At 44.6% G+C, this 21,145-nt stretch overlaps 1 long non-coding RNA gene across 1 annotated transcript; it reads right to left on the bottom strand.

Annotated features, from left to right (window-relative positions):
• Positions 1-2,074: 2,074 nt before the first annotated feature.
• LOC129388306 (uncharacterized) lies at positions 2,075-19,791 on the bottom strand. The gene is made up of 5 exons (XR_011890344.1): positions 19,538-19,791; positions 17,174-17,379; positions 13,070-13,167; positions 5,918-6,031; positions 2,075-2,297 (listed from the first exon to the last, which is right to left on the bottom strand). It is a non-coding gene; the product is annotated as an uncharacterized lncRNA (long non-coding RNA).
• Positions 19,792-21,145: the final 1,354 nt, after the last annotated feature.

Here is a 21,145-nt window from a genome sequence, read left to right as displayed (position 1 = left end):
AATATCCGCGCACCATCCCTTCCAAATGCTGCAAGATATCCCATATTATCAGGGACAATCTGCAGGCTGTTGGCGAGAAATACAGTAACTATGAGGCAGGAGCGAAGAAGACAAACGGCGTTCAGGCGAAAGATGGGCAAGTTGAGGGGCTAACGTCTACAGGAACGTCAAAGGCAGAAAGCGCCAGACCAGCCAATGGAGACGGGGCTCTGTGAATAGGTGAGATAGGGAAAAAAGATGACCTAAGAGGAGGCCATCCAATGGCTGTGCTATTGACATGATACATGCCGAGTCGGCGACACTGAAAGCTGATTGGCTTATGGCGTAGAGTTCACCGCTCAGCTGGGTTGCGGGAACGATACAGAAAGGAGGGCCTCTTCTTCGGACGCCAAATTGCTGCCCGTCTAGCGCGACGTAGGGAGACAGAACATGCCGACGGGAAAAGCTGGATTGTAAATTCATGGCACACAAATGGCCTTTATATGGGGCATAGCTTTAGTTAAATGGTCAGCAAGGTGGGGAGTAGAGCTTGGCAGAACCCGCTGCGTGAAGCGTGCGGCGGATGACACATCTGATGTGCTTGTAGTATTTCTGGAAGGTGGCGCACAAACAAAACAAGCAAGCCCTTTTAAAGAAAAGACGGCTTCTGCTCCAACTGGCAACATTTCTTTTTGGAGGCTTCGATGACCCGGATGATTTTTGCAATTCCACACGCTTAACGCGTTTTCCTTTATACCTTTCAATGCGAGGATAAAATTGTCGTCCAAAGGCATCTTCTTGTCCACTTTTTATCAAAAGGCGAGCTCAGATTACATGTAGAAGACATCAGCCAGTATGGAAAAGTGGGCATGAGTTGCGAGGTCTTTTCGTGTAGCGAGTTGATCACCAGAGCTCACGAAGTTTTGTTTGATGGCTTACACATTGTGGGGGGGGGGGGGGGGACCATAATTATGTGTCTAGCCAAATTTACGTTGTCCTACCTAAAAAGGAAATGACGCCGCGAGAAGGAATATGGAGTACCTACGTTTGTGCTCGCACATGTGCGCGGGTTTGTGCCTACGTTTGTGCTCGCACATGGCTGAAGAAAGTGTAAGGATTCCAGCGATAAGTCAAGCATGATCTATGTGGGAGCTTGTCCTCGAGTCGCAGGTGACGTGAAGGTGTCGTCGTTAAAACCTCGTCGAAACTACTTACGGGGCGTGTTCACAGGAAGGATTCTCACGCCGGCCTTAAATGTGATAGTTTCCAGAAGATTCAGTTTCTCCTCTTCTTTGCCAGGATGACTGTGTTGATAGAGAAATAGAGAGAGTAAGCTCCTTTATTATCTGAATGTAGCTTTGGAGAGGCGTCCTCATTCCAGGATGCTTTAGGCTCGGCCCACGTCGTGGGCGCTCGTGATCAGCCATTCATGATCCTGGAGCTCCGAGTTGTCCAAGGGTGCATTATTCTTGAGTGAATGATCGTTGCTCTGCAGCGTCTCGTCTACATATCTTCTGCTACTGCTAGTCTCGTGTTCGACTTCACGGCAGCGGTCATTGAGTACTTGTATAAGGTAATTTGAGATTTGCTGGAGAGGAGAAACGCGACTGCATTATCCATGTTAGTGTGATATACCAACAAAGCCGAGCGTCTACCCTTACAAACTCCCTGGTCATGGCCTTAATGCCCGTTGGAGATGGCTAGACGTCTGCACTATGCCCTCTGCACGACTGTTATTACGCGTGAGTTCCCCTCCCCTTCCACGAAAACTCTCCAGAGGCTGCAGCGCTAAGGTTTGTACTCACGCGCAACCGCACAAGAAAGTCGAGACAGGAGGTTGATAAATGAAGCAGAGAATGGGTAATACGGGATGCTCACTTGTGGCAGCTAGAACATATTTTTGCATGTGGTCTTACTTAATATGATCATGAGAACCAATCGAGCAGCTAAAACAATATTCCGTCTTTTTTGGAAGCTTTCTTTTTCAATTCATTTTTTTTTGTTCTGGAAGCGTTAAACATCCACCTCCAACATTACCGCAAATTACCACCAATAAGCTCCAGAAGCAAGGTTTCACTTACAACGACTCCCAAAGTACGTCGGACCAGCATGGGTTTTATTACGTTTCTTTTCCCTTTTACATTTTTCAGGATAATACACTTTGAAAAGGTGTCTCGTGTCACAGTTGCTGTAGAAATATGCTAAGCACAAGTTCCATTTTGATGACATCTCTAGTTCGTTTTCTCTTGTATTCTTGACCACGCTTGCCCACACTTCACACAATGGTCTTATGCCGATGCCAGTCCCGTTAGGCGCAACTATAAAAAACCAAAAATAGAGGTAAGGTTTGGCTTAGTTGTCTCATTCGAAGGAAATATTTTCTCAACATGCCGTTGTTAATTACTTTGGTCCGCTAGCCACGTGACTGAATTATGAGCAATCAACCTGGCAGTTTCCTTGGAACAGGAACGCACAGAGAAGCAATAGAAAGGGGAAGTTGGGGCAAAGCGAGCGGTTGCTTTTACAAGACTTAAAATTTTTATCGTTAACATTATTTTTTTTAAGTTACTTGGCTGAAGTAGCACAATTCTGCTGCTTGAGCTAACAAGATACAGGAGCAGAAGATGCAAGTAAACACAAGCAAAGCTAGCGCTTGCGTCCTCTTGCTTCCTCTAGCCCTGGCTAAAGAGTCCTCCATTGCTGCGACGAGGTGTGCCAGCAAGCCCAAGGTTCTCTTGTACTTGAACTAGATCAGTCTAGGAGACAGCCATTATCCGCACAAAAAAGCGGAAATGCTTTTCGACTAATGAAGAAATTTTGCTAATTAACATTGAAACTGGTTACTTTACGCAACGTAATATAACAACGAATTATAGCCGGGAATTGCAGTCACATACACTTGGAACGATTTCACTGGATGATACCAGGTTCGAGATGAGCGTTCCCAAAACTTGAACCTAAGTGCATTGGTGTCCCGATAAATCTGGAGCCCCAATGCTTATAAGGTCCCTGTGTTAAATAAGTAAGCGACACAACAATGCGATTTTCCCCACAACTTTAATTGCACTTATCTCGAAAGTAGTCCTACCTTGTGTAGGTACTGTCAAGCAGGTGACTGAACTCACACAATGACTTGACGTCTTTCAAATCTCATAGAATTGAGATTGATTGCCGCCATAGAATTTCTTAAGTTTCGTTTCGTCGTACCATCAGTTGAACGCTCCCCTTCGCTAGAGATCAACCGACGTCTTCGAACAAATTATTGTGGAAGGGCCTTGGTGCGTGCGGGATTAGTTCAGTGTGCATATAATGAGTCGGCACTGTGCCGTTTAACTAGGCTAGCGATTGCTGTGTTGTCATAGCGCAGTCCAAATTCTGGAATCGATCTATCCTTGATTTATAAGGCCGGCACGGTGTATTCTTGCCAAAGCATGACACGCCTTAAGAGGCGAAAAATGCGGCTTTGTCGGAGTGAACAGATGATCGTATATATAGGCACGAACCGTCGTCCAATGGTGTTAATTTAGACGCAGGTATTTAAGACACAGTGAATTACGGTAGAGCTAATTACGGCACTCGAACCCGCGAGCTTCGGTAGGAGACGAAGCAACGGCGTTCCGTTGTGGCATAATGTCTAAGCATCCAGGGTGGTCACAGTGCTTCCGCATTCATCCACCTAGAGATAACTAAGTGCCTCTTGAATTTCTTGTGCAGTCTTTCGTATGCGAAAGGCGTTCGGTGTGCTGTATTGGGTATGTTGCCCTGCGCCTACATATACTTGTCGCATATTGAAGTGAGGGTGAACTTTTTTAAACGTTTGCGTGTTTTATTTAGTGTATTGCCAAGACAGGGGATCTTATAGAGGGGGGGGGGGGGTAAGAACGTCAAAGTACTTGTGTAAAAATACAATAAAAGATTGTCATGCGCATTCTTGGTTAATGATATCTGTTATGGTGTGATGAAAACGGGATCAACGATTGTATCTGTATAAACCTATTTGCCCCTGTGCGAGTAGAATTGTGTTCGACTGGTTCTTTTGCAGACACCACCGGTTGCAACATCGGACAGTATAAACTCTAGCTTACCCTACGCAACTCCGATCTATATGTGTGCTATGTATGTGCACATCGCGTGTCCCTCGACGTGCTTCATTGTAGGCTCATCGTGGTTCTGCCAATTGGGCATGGATGTTCACTGGCGTTCTCTCGGGGCAATCATGGTGAGTGCGCTATCTCGCTATTCTATATAGACCTTTCCATGAGGGCGAGAAAGCACCCACGTTTGCACGGCAAGTCTGTGCTAAGTGGTCGCGCTGCTGCCATTTCTGTTTTCAGCAAGCGATCGCAAGAATTGAGCCAGTCAATATGTCATTACGGCAACGTGTGGATACTTTTGTTGGAATCTATCGGGCTGCATTCGCAGCATTCTATTTAGCCGTTTCACATAGGGCACCTTAAATGAACACGCTAACCATGTAGCACTCATTTAAATGCCATCTCTAGCGTACTCTTTGCTTATCTAATCAGAGAGATGCAATGCCCGTTCATAACGCATGTTTCTTGAGATACTGCGCTGCGCTAGGAGCTCTGGCTACATATTACAGTTACTTTCAACGTACATAAACTTCTAAAAATTCTTGTATGAAAAGTTTCTTTAATGCTCAACACAACCACTATATTCTTTTCCTAAAATCTTTAGGTTTGCGTGCAACATCGAAAATAAGTTTTTACTTAAAGCAAGGAGTACTTCAGCGCTTTATGAGTGATATTTATGGTCACCTCTGCGTAAGGAAACACTTGAAGTTGTGAGTGATCGTATGGTGATTCTCGTGAAGTATAATAATCTTATAGAAACCACGTCGAAATGTTTTTGAATAAGATGGTCGCAAAAACACGATTTGGTGTTATTGAGTTATTGAGACTCCATTCCTGTCATTCAAAGAAACCGAAGAGCGGTTATTCTTGTACACTTGTACACATACTGCTTGCCAGAATATATACATACATACATACATACATACATACATACCTACATACATACATACATACATACGTACGTACGTACATACATACATACATACGTACATACATACATACATACATACATACACACACACATACATACATACATACATACATACATACATACATGCATACATACATACATACATACATACATACATACATACATACATACATACATACATACATACATACATACATACATACATACATACATACATACATACATACATACATACATACATATGATATTGCATCAAAATAGGCTGGCAGTCGTGCGCGCGGAAGCGTAAATGACTTGTGGGCGGAACACGGCAGTCACTAAAGTGTTGACTTAGTAAATGCACAGGGTGAAAAAGAGAGAGAATTAGGAAGAAGAAAAGTAAGAGATAAAAAAATCAATGCAAAAAGGTATTTAAAATGTGCAGCAATAAGGACTGCACATTAATGGCTCACGTATAACGAGAATCAAACAATCATGGGTTTATCAAAATCAAAATAATTTAACCGATATGGAAAAAATTAAATAAAACGCAAGAAACAATAACATTCATAAGGCGTCATTAAAAAACCGAGGAGTTGTAGACGATAAGTATTGTACAGAATAGGTAGCGAATATTTCAGAGCGGATTTCAATTCTTTTAGTAACTCAAAATACAATTCCACAGGCAATTTGATTAAACTAAAAGCGAGACAAAGTACCTAAAGACATAAGCATTCTAGTCTGTGCCTCCCTGTGCAAGTCTGACGCATTAAACATGATGTGTACCATGCTATAACCTATGCGTTGGACGCAGTCCGGTTGGCCAGCCATATTGTCCTGTGGGCCAGAAATATTGGCCAGCTAACCTTTAAAAGTTAAACACACCTTGTGGTTAGCAGTCATAGCTGTTTTGTTAAATACGTGTCAAACTTACCAACCGAATGGCTGCTCGTCAAGATTGTCTGGTCGTACACACCGACAACTGCACAGTCTTTGTCTGCGTACAAAAAGTACCAATGTGGTGGTGGAAGTGAATATCCATGCTGTCCTGTGGGGAAGCCAAAGTTCAACCCAAAACAACAAATGTGAGCATTCAGTATGCCATATAACAACGCACAAGGCTTTATTGCCAGTATGGGCTTTGCTAAAAATACACTGCAAGGTTATACCTGCACCGACGTAAAGAAAATGATGCGCATGCACCCGTCACAAAAATTTCTTCTGGAGAGCGTGCTATGCTCAGAGGATATAAATGGCATTGAAGGCCTTCAGTTACCTTCTCAGCCACAAATATTTCAGTGACTTACAGGACGGAACGGTACTTGCGGACATTAGCACTGACTCTATTGCTTGTCCATATTTGCTGACACCACCTCAGAATTATGGCAGTTGGAGAATTTTCTCGCTTTCGTTAAGACTGCGTTGCGTTCACACTTCATTCGCAAATCATCTTTGTAGATGTTAGAGTAATTATTACTGTGAATACCAGTGTTGGCCTACTTCAGTCGTTTAGAGCCTATCTACCTAATAACTAGCCTCTCACGCTGATTCAGTGACCCAAGTTGTATAATTGCCTGGTCCACTTGTGCTCCACGTGGTTATTCCGCCATGGCTGTTTCATCGTCGTCAATGCAGGTTCGTGATCCTCCTCTAGTCACGCCGTCGTCCTCATGCCTGCAAACCCGAACCAGTGGTCCAAATTTTCTAGTAGTTTGGGCCACTAGGTATGGGCTCGTGGTAATGATGCCGTCGTGGTTGTTATATCATATTGATTTCATCTTTGTCATCCGACTCACGTCAGTTGCTATATATTTCTTCTCACATCGCAATCAGGATGCAATCGTGGTCCTAAATAATCGTCATTAAAGCTTCGTGATCTGACTCTTGTCATTCTGTCATCGCCGCGCCTTGCACTTCTATCCAGTGGTCCAAGTTGTCTAATAGCTTGAACCAGTAGCTACGGACTCGTAGTCCTCATGCCATCTTGTTCATTTTATAGTGGCGATTCCAGCTTTGTAATCCGACTCTCATCGTGCCATCGTCACCATGCAGTCGTTACTCATTCCTTATCATATCCTCACCGTGATGCCGTCGCCGTAATACAATCATCGTCATTACAGCTTCTTCAGCTGACTCTCGTTATTCTGACGTCGCCACTCCTTCCACTCCGCCTCAGTGGTACAAGTTTTCTGATAACTAGGGCCACCAGTTATGTGTTTGGGGTCGTGATTTCGTTGTGGTCATCACAACATCATCATTCATCTACTGACTTTCGTTGTGCCGTCTTCATCACACCACCATCGTTACAAAGCCCTCATCATGACGTCATCACGCTGTTGTTTCATCATTGTCAACACTTTAATAACGTCTTCCGATTGTCTTTATACCGTCGTCATACCGCGTTTATCTTTCGAATAATGTCTATCTTTCTACGGCAGTCAATGGAAATCATGCTATCGTGATTGAATCGTGAATATGACACCCTTGTTATGCCGTCATCGTGAGAAACTTGTTATCATGCTTCTGTTATCAGACCGCCGTCGTCATGCCGTAGTGTTCGTACCGTCGTCATCACAGCATCTTCGTCATCTGACTCCCTTCATACCGTGGTCTTGACGCCGTCGTCGTAATACAGGTTTGATGATGTAGTCATCTTTGTAGCATTGTCAGTATGGGCTCACAGTCATCCCATCGTCCTCATACTGTTTCTTTTGCTCTGGCGTGCGCTAACCGTTCAGCACTGGCACAAAGCCTGTGATGTACTACACTTATAAGTCGGCGCATCCTTTGCTCGTTTGCAAAGACGCTGTCTTCATAATATGCCACTCGGTTAACATTATCTATCCTAAATTCGCGTCTTGTACGAACAATTTAGTCAAATATTTCACCAGAAATGAACAAAGTCGATTTCCTAACTGGGTTTCTTACTTTCCAGTGGACAATCGATACTACCTGGTGTTTCAATTTCTCCAACTCCAGCTTTAAAAAATACTGTCTTCTCCAGTGCGTTGTTTTCTACACTTGCTCAGTTACGTAACTTCTACATAAACCTTTAGAAGTGATTTAATGATACACATTGTTACGATGGGGTGCATTTATTTAAAGATGAATTGATGAAAAGTGGCGAACGGTGACCACCTCGACACCGAGGCGCTCCAAAAAAAGCACACTTCGTCCCCTGTTCTTCCGCCCTCGCTCACTTTAGCATAACCCACCTCCCTTCACACACGAAACCTGCTGAGCGAGTAAGTGTTACGTGCACACCCTCACACCAATTACACTGCTTCAAGCGGGCGACGTGAACAAGCTGCGTCTTCTTTGAGCAGTAGCTATGAAAGACTAAAGGACCAATATAATAGGTCACATCACTTAGGCGATCGGGGATGACGGAAGGCCAGATGTAATGAGCTAGCAACTTCGGGCAAAGGCCATGTCTGCGAAGTAGTGCTCAAAGCTATACTAGCTCCCCTTTGTCTAGTGACATATGCTTAGGCCGGGAAGAAAGCTGAGCTACGCGACGTGCTTCCTCAGAGCGGCAGAAGGTGTGGGGTATAGATTAGTCAGCATAAGGAATAAAAAGTAGGATTGTGTCACAGAAGCTGCGAGGTGGGATAACGTAAAGATAGAAGGGGCTGTAGCCGTCCGTTTTACGCGCTGCAGTGCTGTAGGCATATGCGCTAAAAGGCATGATGTCGTCCCAGTTTTTGTGCCTCGAATTGACGTACGTCGAAAGCATGTTGGTCAAACTTCTGTTTATGCGTTTGGAGAGACCATTTGTCTTTGGGCGATATGAGTTTCATGACGAAATTGGCAAGCGCAGTATCGCAACAGCCCTTCTGTAAGGCCGGTAACGAATTGGAGAAAACAATCGTTCACAATAATACGAGGGCACCCGCCGTGGTTGCTCAGTGGCTATGGTGTTGGGCTATTGAGCACGAGGTCGTGGGATCAAATCCCGGCCACGGCGGCCGCATTTCGATGGGGGCGAAATGCGAAAACACCCGTGTGCTTATATTTAGGTGCACGTTAAAGATCCCCAGGTGGTCGAAATTTCCGGAGTCCTCCAGTACGGCGTGCCCCACAATCAGAATGTGGTTTTGGCACGTAAAACTCCAAAAGGTAATTTTTTTAAATAATACGAGGGTGTCTATGACGGAGGTCCGCAGGAAGCTCGGAACATCTATAGCCGTGACCATTGCCATCGCTGCGGTTTCAGCATGACGCGTCAGATGGTTGGCAAAGAGAAGAATTCAACGGCTGTAGTTTATAAAGTGCTGAAATGGGCCGAGGATATCCACTCCAACCATTTCAAAAGGAGATGATGGTGGTACATGAATGTGTAGGAGTCTGACTGCAGCAGTATTAGGGCACTCGAATTGATGGCACTTGTCACAACTGACCACATATTTGTTTATATTCCGTCGCATACGAGGTGAGTAGTATGGGCCCTTAATGCGAGTATATGTTGTTGCAAAACACATCTCAGCATCGGTCGCGTCATTGGGCATAGCGCGGAGCACGTGCGTCCTGAAATTCTCAGGGACCACTAATAAGAGTCGGGCACCATTAGCCGCGTAATTTCCTTTGTAGTGATGGCCATATTTGATAAGAAAGCCATTGTTACCTGTCGGCAGAGCAGCTGAGGCGAAGAGGTTGTCCAGGCTGCGATCGTTGCAATGCTCTTCCCGGAAGGTGATCAGGTGGGGAAAAAGAATGTAGTCGATGGCGGCTAGAAGCTAATCGAAATTGTTGGCGTCACATGCAGTTGTTGGTAGAGAGACCTCGCAAGACACTCATTGTATGCATCATGGCGGTCACTCTTGAAACGCCCTGCAAAGTCAAATTCTTCCAAGCGTAGCACCCATCGAGCAAGCCGGCCGACGAGTGGCGGAAACCAAGCAACCAACATAGTAAATAGTGATTACTAGCGATCGTATACCGGTACCCGCAGGGATATCGGTAGACCCTATGAGCAGCAAGAACGACATCGCGGTTTTCTTGCTTAGAGACGGTTGAATTCTACTTGGCCTTGCTGAATTAACGGCTGGCGTAGGCAATGGCATGCTCGGCGTCATCAAAACGCTGGACGAGGACGAAGCCGAGGCTGATTCCAATCGCGTTGGTGCGCAAAACATATGAAATACGGCCAAATTTCCAAGAAATTTGTCAGCTCGCTTTGTCTCTGCGGTTGTTCAACGTCGCTGCAGCGACATTATGTGAGTCTAGTCATACACCGAGCTTGACTTCTAGATGTCCAAGTACTAGTGGCTCTGGCTGCTCAAGGCGACATTTCTTTGCGTTGAGGGTAAGAGCTTGTTGAAGGCACGTCAGAACAACGTCAAGTCGATGATGGTGCTTTGAAAAAGTGTATCCGGAAATGACGTCGTTATTGTAACATAAACAAATATCCAAGTTTAAGCCGCGCACTAGCGTGTCAATAAACTTTTTTAGTGTCGCAGGCGTGTTTCTGAAACCGAGCGGCTTGAAATTGCAATCTGACTGGGTTAAAGCAAGTCGCCTGGTGTCACAAATTCAGTTTTCTCTTGGTGCGCTGAATGCGTGGGTAACTGCCAGTAGCCCGATCGGAGGTCCACAGATCAAAAGTAGGATCCAAACTGAAGACAGCCGATAACGTGATCCATGTGGGGGAACAGATACACATGCTCTTCTGTCACTGAACTGACACGCCAGTAGTCCACGCAAAACCTCCAGCATGCATCTTTATATTTCTCGAAGTTGACAGGTGCAGCGCAAGGGCTAGAGGAATCTTCGATGACGCCCCTGGCTGGCTAGTCGTCAACCTATTGAGCGATGATCTTGCGTTCCGACGCCGGACACATATTAAGGTTTCTGCATTATGAGATGCATGGAGCCTGTGTTGGTCCTGTGGCTCGCCCACATGACGAATCCACGTGGCCAAGAAGAGAGAGGAAAAGCTCGCCGGTAACGCATTCAATAGTAGTACGTAACTGTCGTAGGAAATTGAGGCCAATATTTACGTTGTGAGTGTATTCAGGAAGAACGGCAAATTCAACTTGATGCATGTTATCTGGGAAATAAACGTTCGCAGTGCACACAGCATTGGGTCCGACCAACTATCCACTCACAGCACGATATATATTAGCGTTATGCCACGACGCGTCGCTTTGCGGCCCTGTCCGCTTTTGAAATCCAGCTGAAAAGGAGGCACTTGCTCCTGTGTCCATTAAGGTCAACTTTGTAACATTGTCTACTAAAACACTAACCTTGTTCTCACATATGATGACTGGCGCAGGAATAAACCGTATAGCTGAACATGGCTGGCTACCTCAACTCCAGTGGTGCGCCCCTATATTCCTTGCGGCGGTGACGTGAAACGTGGTCCAGTAGATGCGCTGACGTGACAATGGTGGCTTCAAGCTTCGCGCAGAAGTTGGTGAGTCACTACGGTACTTTTTCTTGTATTTCGTGCTTTTATCAGTCAGAGGACCAGCGTGTTCCGTCAGCGTGCCGATTGCCGCGCTGATAAAGAGTATACGGTCGCTCATAGAACGGTATTGACGTGCGACAGTGACGAGGACAAAATCGGCCCAAGTGGCCGCGAATGCCGCATTGGAAGCAGATGAGACGCTCACAGGACGCAGTGAAAGTGTCAGAAGAAGCATACCTGTCAATGGAATGATCAATCCCCTATTGAGAAACTGCAGTCAGTCTGCTTGAATGACCGCTGCGGAACTGGTATATGGGATGTGCGTTCATAGTAGGGTTTGTCACTGTTGGACGAGGCACGAAGTTCTAGCCATCTAATTAGACGGCGGTGACGAACGCCTCACCGAAGTCGCAGGAAGAATAAGGCTCTCCAACCCAGGCAGCGATGAGGGAAACCACCTGACGTCAGTCAAGCTATGGGCACATCACTTGCCGAATCACTGGCGCGAGGTTGGATGGAGCTGAGACCACGTCAGCGCTGGCGATGTTAGTTACTTTGGCTTAAGTGAATGACTTCACTTAAGGACTGCAGACTGTCTGTTCCGATCAGGAACTGGTGCACGTTCTCGCTGATCCCTTTTAGAAGATGAGCAACACCAGGGATTGGAAGATCCGTGGCCTTGCCCAACTTGAGCACATCTCGATGTACGTCGTGCAGGTTTGTCCGGAAACTTTAGCTCACTGCAAGAGCCTTTGCTCTGCACGCTTCATTTTAGGTAATAGGTCTCCTAAGCACCCTTGATTTCGCCTACAAACATCTCCCATGTTGTCAGGCTTCGCGGTTTTCAAGCCACAAAGACGCGGTTCCCTTGAGGATGAAGGCAACGTCGTTAAGGTGGCCGGTGACATTCGAGCCCTTGAACCGACTTGCTCCTCGGTAGAACCCGAGCCATCTGTCCATGTTTTTTCCCGTCTTTTCCGGCGAAGGCTAGTGTCTCGATGTAGGTCTGCCATCTGATTCTGGAAGAAGAGGGCGGGTTGTCACCGTCGGAAGCTATCTGAGAGGGCCAACGGGCAATTCAACGACTTCGCCGAAGCTCTGCGGTTCGCGCCTCTGCGGCCCGTTCGTCTTCGTTATTCGGGAGCGCCATCGTTCTACCCCGCGCCTCCATAAAACTGTTAAGGTGGAGCGGGTTCACTTTAAGATGAAATGATGGAAAAGAGGCAAAGGGTTGGCAAACCAACACCGATCCATTGCGAAGACAAGCGTACTTGTCCTCCTGATTTTGCGTACATGCTGCGGCTTTGACGTAACAATATTTTTACGCTGTAATTTTATTAAAATAGCAACTTTCTTGTCCATATTAGTGCGAAGAAGTATTTCGATGCGCTGTGTTTACTGCGTATCAATAAACTTGTGAGCCATCTTTTATGTACATGTAGAGTTTGCGCAGATCAATGAAGTGGAGCAGGAAGCTACGGTAATAAGAATCATTTCACAGAGTGTAGACACGTTTTTCAAGCGTATATTTTCTCCCCGGAATGGAACATAGCTAAAAGATAAGAACAAAGGCCATATAAGTTGAGTGTAAGCGATATTAAGCTACTATATTTTCTATTGACAACGTCCGTAGTCGGTCTTGCTTAGCACAATAGGCGTCATATAAATTGTACTTACTTGTTCGGATCCATGATTTTGCATAATTGAAGCCACGTGCAGTTTTGGAAATGGACATGTGTGCCTTGGAAAACTGCATACGTATTTTCGCGGCAGGCCTGGGAGTGAAACAGGGAATTGACACATTTCAATGTTGAATGTTAAATATAAATTTATCCAAGGTTGTGATAAATGTTGTCATTGTCGCATGTCGATTACTAAGCCTTATATAGGAAAATCGGAAAAGAAGATATCGTTGCTGTGTTACAAAGTGACCCTATCTTGTGGTCTTGAATGGTGTTCAAGATGGAGAATTAAATTAAATACTAAAAAATGCGTTCATGTTATTTTACACGTAAAAAACACATGCTCACCTCTGAGTATGCCTTCAATATTATAGTGAAGCAAAAATCACTGCACAAATACTTAGGTGCGACATTCTCACCCGATTGTTCATGGAATGGTCACGGTGGTACAGTGGTTGCTAAGGCCGCCGGGACCTTAAACTTTATACAGCGAAATTTGAGTCACACGCCACCCTGTTTTAAATCAACTGCTTAGTTAACGTACATTCAACCAGTGCGCGATTATGCTTGAACCATGTGGGGTCTTCGCAAAAAGACTAAGTGATAAATTGAAAAAATCCATAACAGAGCAGCAAATGTTTGCCTTAAGGCGGTAGTGACCAATTGATAGCTGTATGAATATGAAAACTGAAATTGGATGGGAAATTCCTTCCTTTCATCAAAGAAAGTTGAGTTTAAAACCCGTTTATGAATTTTTTCATAATAAAACCGGCATTCAAAAACAAATATACTTACACAGGGCCTATTGTGCCTCTCCACGCGCTGATTATCGTTCCAAATTTTATGATACTGGAATGGAACTAATATCTGCACTAATTATTTTTGTTCGTTCCATTAGGAAATGGATTCGCCTATCAAGCCAGCAAGTGGGCGGTGTCAGTGAAGATGTTTTTTTCGACATTCTAACCCCGAAAACTGTAGTACCTTTGGGGAAAGCGATGTAATCATTGAATAAGAAATAACGAATTACATTTTATAAGCGAAAAATGCAGCGAAAGAAAAGCAAAAGCATAATCTCTAATTTTGGCTATGACAAAATTTAATGGTTAGGATAAAAATATTTTAAGGGATAGCTAAGGCCTCTTATGTGAAATAGGTAGAGGAGGGTGGGGGAGGCGTATTCATAGCCTTACTAGGAGCTTCGCATGTTTGGCGAGTCCACGAGCGAGTCCGAAATAAACTGGGCTAAACGTTCACAATTCAAGGTTCTTCTGCTATATGTATATGTTGGAGCAAATGAATACAAGTTGCGCATTTTCTTGTGTTATTTGGCGTGCTTTTTATATAAAATTCATTGCAATGATTGATTCGAGCTGTGGAGTGGCACACATGGTATCGATGCTTTAACAAAAGCCTGTGAATGCTTGGAAACTTTCATACGACTGAGGTGTTCATTTGTATCACAACAAGCGTATTTTTTATAACGAGGTATCGCATTTTTTGCGCTATTGACAAACCCAATGAATGATTTTAATGTTCTTTGTTTTGTTTATACGAGGGTGAATCATTTAGTCGTTGCCGCTATTTCTTTAAAGCCAAATTATGGCTGCTAATGCGAAGTCAGCATATCTGTTCCCAGCGGTGCACCTTCCTTGGACCGGTGTGGCCTTATTGGCCGGTAGCTCCGCAGCACGGCGCTGCTGTCAGTTGAAAGTGGTGGTTCTGCTTCACACGTTCACGGGGTACGAACAACGAGGTGTGATTCGTTTTCGATGGCGCAAGGAACGAGCGCCAATCTAAATCTGTAGGGAGATAAGACCCACGTATGGGGAAAGGCGCTCGCTCTGAGAAGTGCGAGGTGCTGCTGTTGTGTGTTCGCAAAAGGACCTGAAGACTTGCATGACAACGAGCGTTGAGGGAGGGCGCATGCGTCGCTGGCACACGACAACCTTTCCCGCGCGTATGCGACGGTGAAAACGAAGCTGCATGTGGACGTCAAGAACAATTCTTTGGACCTTGCCACTTCGTGCGGGAGTAATAGCGACATCGTTCGCGAATGCTTAGGGTACCAGACGATTTCGTGCCGATGGGTGTCTGAGCAGTCGGATGACATGATGAAATGCAAGCGAGTGATTGATTCCGTGAATCATCTGCGACGGTATGCCGAGGAAGTTCAAATTTCCGTTCACTGCATTGTTACTGGCGATGAAAACTAGATACTGCATTTAAGGCCAGAATTGAAACAGGATAGTGTGGTGTGGAAACATTGGTGTTCGCTTGTGACAAATAAAACTCAGTTCGATGCCATCGGTTGGGAAAGTGATGCTAACGTACTTCTAGGATCGCCTAGGACCGCTCCTGTTAGATTTCCCGCCACGGCGTGGAACCATCAACGCCCGGAGTTATTTTGCCACACTGCCGCGTCTGCTGGCGGCCGTCAGGCGAAAACGCCGAGGAATTCTCGATGTGGAGAATGCGGTTATGCTCCACGACAATTCGAGGCCGCATGTGGCACTCAGAACCGCCGACAAGCTCCGGTCATTTCCCTGGGAGAGTCTGGACTGCCCATCATATATATAGTCCGGACCTTGCCCCTACTAATTTTCAAGTTTTTGGTGCACTGAGGAAGTTCCTGGCAGCACACCGGCTCTCGTGCGACGACGAAGCCAAGACACCAGTCCGACGGTGGCTCTACAGTCAGCTGGATGAATTGCACCACAGCAACATCTCAAATTTAGCGTTTCCATGCGACAAATCCGTGAATTGCTGTGGGAATATGTGAAAACGTATTGCAAAGTACGCAGAATAGGACATATACTGTTTAATTACCTGTATATGACTTATATGGGCTAATAAAATATAGGAGCAAAAACTTTCTCATTCGCCCTCGCATGTTCCAGCTTTCCTACGGACTTCTCTAGGGATAATTCCTTATATGTATCTTAGTAACTGAGCGGTGTAAATTATAGCACTGCTCAACCACAACTTGATAACATCACTGCTTGTAAACCGTCAATTATAACTTCCCACCATCGCAATGTATTAGACACTTTACAGAGAGCGTATTCGCAGTGCCTGTGCTGTTCTTTGGGTCCTCCAATCCAATGGTACTTCTGGCGAAAGCTTGTCGGATATTTTCCCGAGTTTTCTTGGAAGTGCGTTTTATACCGTTGCAAGCTCATTACTCGTATGCCCCAGGGTATTCGGCGTGTTTAGGTGAGTGTGAACACAAAGCGTAAAACACTTTAACATGTATGTAATGTACAAAGCAGCAGTTTTCGGTATTGCTGATTCTTTTTAATATCCAAATAACCTTAGCATTGTTTTCAGGTTATATATTGCCACCTAGAATTTTTATTCCCATCGTTCGCCCCTAAGTCCCAGCCAAAAAAAGAAAACGTAATCACTTCTATCCCCTGCAATTCTTGCCGCTTTGAGCAATTATTTCTAATTGAACTAACACATATTTCATTAGTGCCACTCTCTAAACAATGCAAGTCAGGCTGGACTCTAAACTACACATTCCAAATTTTAGGCGTAGACTGCACCCCTGCACTATACCAAAGAAAGAAGGCTGCGCGTTCGGAGAGGAATTGTCCAACGTGTTCACTTTGCAACTTCTCCATTGTGACAATCAGGTAAACAGGATATAAAACATCACGCTTCAATTGATTCTCCGCAAAGGCGGTCTCATGTTAGTCTCTGCAGGTTGGATACTCTCGGACGCAGTATTCGCCCGGTCACTCCTTTATCGTTTCGACACCGGGCATGTGACCATTGTTGTTTGAGGCAGTTTGTCGCTTGGACAATGATTTTGTGCCCTTTGCATTCTAGCCTTTCAGAGTGTAGTGTAGTAACAGATTTGGTCGCAGCAATATTGATCCGCAATTCTCTAAATCATTGGTACCGACTCTCCACGAATTATAGTATAACTTGTTTTGCGCAACCAGTGAAGTATCAATAGATTAAGCATCGCTCTGCATGGGTGCATAAATAAAGCAGATATTGCTACAAACACATGCATTTCCTTTCTTAAATTATTGTAGTTTGGACTCGCTGACATTTTTTTTTGTGCATGGAATGTTCTGAAACGCCTTACCATTTGAAAGCTTCTTGAGAAGATCCTGGATTGAGTTGTGCATCGTTGGAGCTTCTATTCTGGTAAGTAAAGGTCGTGCTTAGTCTATGGTTTTGCATGTCAACGAACGGGTAAAAGGGTGCCATGACGCACATGCAATTCTCCAGCCCTCCTGCCACATCGTATGTTCTTCTTAGCATAAAATACGTCATACGCCGTGAAAAGAACTGCAACAATCAGAAGTTGGCTTTATGACGCGAAGGTATTCAACATTTTTCTGTTCCATTTCTGCAATGAGCCATTCACGGTTGATTTAAACATTTTTAGTCCTCCCCCCCCCCCCCCCCCCCCCCGCGCTTCTCTATGCGCGATGAACTTCTCTTCTGACGTGACATGCACTCACTTATTATGAATAATTAGAACGAACAAAAGGAAAATAATCATCTCTCATTCTGCGCCTTAGTTTCCATCAGCCTTCCAGTATAGGTCAAAATTTTTCAGCAGTCAGCCACTTCGCCTGTCTGCCACGCGACGTCACAAAACCTCTTAACCTCTCCACGTTCAAATGACCTGCACGCATTGACGATGCGTGAGTGTGCCGAACGAGACTGTTTTTCTTTTTCGCAAATACTGGAGACTGCCCATTCCGAAATGAATAGATGACTGCTCGCCGATTTGTCTGGCACCGGTTACGTGTTGTTTCCCGGAATAATGCATCTAAGAGCGCGTGCAATTTTGGTATGGCTAAATAATGTTAAGCCCTTTTGACATGTAAAAGACATACCCCTGCCAAACACTCTCCTCCGAACATCGGTTTTAGCAATGTCTTAAGATTTATGTTGCCCATCAACGCGATTTTCTACCAGGCACCGAAAAGTAAGTGGGCCAATCACCGCAGCCGGCACCACCCTCCTCATCAAGTCATATATTTTCACGGTGCTAGCTCAGCATCACAGAAATTCTTTCGACTCCTGTGGGCTCTATGCCTCTTGTCCGCCAATTAAACAAGCAATACCCGCCAAGGTAGGCAAGGCTCTTCGCTTTGAAAGCCAACAAAAGTGGCCTCCTTTAAATGAAGGGATGATATCATTGGCTTCTTCAAACAACGCTGCGGGTAACCGCCCGATGTTTGCGATAGCGGTTGAGCAAACATGACGCCAGCAGGTTAGTATAGAAGCAGATTCGAATGTATTCACGTTTCAGGGCCTGTGTGCTAGAAGCACAAGCAGGTAGCCATCTGAAACCATTTTAGTTCGCTATTTAAAGCTAACTATGTACGAAAGCCGATGTTTGTTTTGAAATCCTCGGCAGTAGAAGGCGCCGTCGCTAACTCTTATCACACAATTACAAGATAGAATATTTTTTTCGAGCTTATGTTGGATAATTTGTGCATATTCACGAAGTTTTCGAAGTGGATGTGTGTGCCATACAAAAGTTCATACGCATTTTCGCGGTAGACCTGGGAATGAAACAGAGAAGTGACACATTTAAATCTTGAATGTTACATGTGAATTTAGCCAAGGTTGGGAGAAATGCCGTCATTGTCGCATGGCGACGACTGAGCGTTATATAGGAAAATTAGAAAAGAAGATATCGTTGCTCTGTTACAAAGTGACTTATCTTGTGGTCTTGAAGGGTGTTCAACATATAGAAAGAACTTAGCTACTAAAAAATGCGTTCATTTTATTTTACACATAACCAACACAGGCTAGCCAGCTCATGCCAACGTTTGTTTTGAAATTCTGAGCATTAGAAGGCGCTATTGCTAACCATTATCACACAATTACAAGATCCACTTTTTTTTTTTCAAGCTTATGGTGGCTTGATTCGTGCGCATTATCCCAACTTTTGTTCATGATAATGAGTTTCATCGTTCTTTCTTCCTTGTTTACTTCTTGTACATATGAAACGATTTACCAGCACAACTATTGTACGTACTTATTTTTGTGTGTGTATGATTTTTACTGTTTATGAACATTGTCCATGCAAGAAAGAAGTTCACGGGACGACGGAAGTCTGAAGTCTTCAATCGAGCATTAATTGTTGTTCCACCAGTGCTAATTGACAGTTATTGCGGAAGGTTGCAGGAGTTTCTGTTCATTTACTGTAGTCAGTATACGTAACACGCTGGTATAAAGAACAACTTAATTGCGAAAGGAGGTGTCAGGTACAGCAATCACTTAAGGTAAGAAAATCTCGAACGAAATATGTCTATGCAGCGCTTACGTTGTTCAAAAGCACAATTGAAATAATATGGTTCTGTGCCCACTCTTTCGTATTTACTTGAACATACTACTAGCGAGCAACGTCGGTTGCCACAGAACCCTTGAAAGTACACGGCTTGACAAGAGAAATCTCAAATCGAAGGTGCACAGGCGTGCTTACCGTCCATCCATCCAAGAATTTTCTGTGTTCCTTAGTTTGATTATTTCGCTCCCCGCTTCCATATGCACTCCTCGTGAAGTAAATTGTTGCAAGCAGTAGCAACAACGTCCCTCTCATTTCAGTCTAGATGATATAGGTGATAGCATTCGCGCACGAAACGCACTTTTGGAGACAATTTCCCAACGCTGTCGATATCAAAGGAAGGCATATTTCTGCACGGCGCCCTTGTATCGCAACGCAAAATGGCGGCGGACAATGGGGACGAGCAATTCTCTTCGGAACAACACGCGATTGTGTCGGAATGCCTCACTGACGCGGCAACTAACCTTAGGTACCGTTCCTTGCACCACTAAGCAATGAAGAATAATAAGACATAGTGACTCTCCACTGAGAAAGCAGATTGTAAAATACAGGTAACGCTCAGTGAAAATATAAAAAAAGTATCTAATGTGTCGTTAATATGTATAAGAACTGCGACTGAGCGGTAGTTAACATTAAAGGTAGACAAGGTGTACTTCTGATCGTCAATGTGGCATGTGGTTTGTTGTTGAGACTGCACAACCCTCGGGATTGACCCACATCAATCAACTCATGGTCACTATTGCGTGTTCAACAAACAGCGCCAGTATCTCTAGTGGGTCTTGCTACACAAGACAATAAGTTTTACTGAAGAGGAAGTCCCGGCACTTGAGCCCAGTAAGTGTCATGATCTGCATTGACCGATCCTTAGAGAGGGCTTTGGTAACATTCCACGCATGCATATTTGGTCACCTATGATTACCCATTAACTAATAACGTACCCTCTGGTTTTTTTCTTGCACAAGAATACGAGTGGGTGACCTGGCCGCTGGGTTTTCCAGCGATATGAATATTGTTTTATTGTCTTACATGCTGCCATCTGGTGGACCTTCCTCACCTTCTCAAGAACCATGCCGTTTTTTTATGCAGGCCATTTGATGTGTTAGCAATCGGACGTGCACAGCACCATGGTGATTGTTTAGCTTCAAGAGTCTTCCTTCGCACTATTCTGACCTTACTTTCCACCGCCATTTTTACGCCTTGATATTCGGTACGCTCACCAGCGTCAAACCAGATGATGCAGAATTCTGGCTAGCTCTTCCACAGCGACTGCGTTTCACATTTTTCTATCATCTCCATGGCTACAGTACAATTTGACACCTGAGTCTATACGTACATACAACTACATGCGGCAGAGGTTCTTTTGACCTAGGCTTTACCAGCGTAAACATCTCTAGGACGCTGCCCGAGATTGCTCTTCGCAACACAAATCACCACCTGTATGCCCACTGCATATATACTGTATTTATTTATTTATTTATTTATTTGCATAAATAAATAAATAAATACAGTATATATGCAGTATATATGCCCACCTGTATCATCAGCAATCTCGAAGGTATAATAAAAGCAGCGGAAAAATTCTATACTGACCTGTACAGTGCCCAGAGGACTCAGGAGTACTGTATTCGAAACAATAACGAACAGTATACAGAAACTCCTCCTATAACTAGGGAGGAGGTCAGAAAGACCTTGCAAAGCATGAAACGGGGAAAAGCGGCAGGAGCGGATGGAATAACAGTCGATTTA

Source organism: Dermacentor andersoni, chromosome 10, assembly GCF_023375885.2.
Source record: "Dermacentor andersoni chromosome 10, qqDerAnde1_hic_scaffold, whole genome shotgun sequence".
In the NCBI taxonomy this organism is placed as follows: domain Eukaryota; kingdom Metazoa; phylum Arthropoda; class Arachnida; order Ixodida; family Ixodidae; genus Dermacentor; species Dermacentor andersoni.
This window is presented reverse-complemented; position numbering and strand designations above follow the sequence as displayed.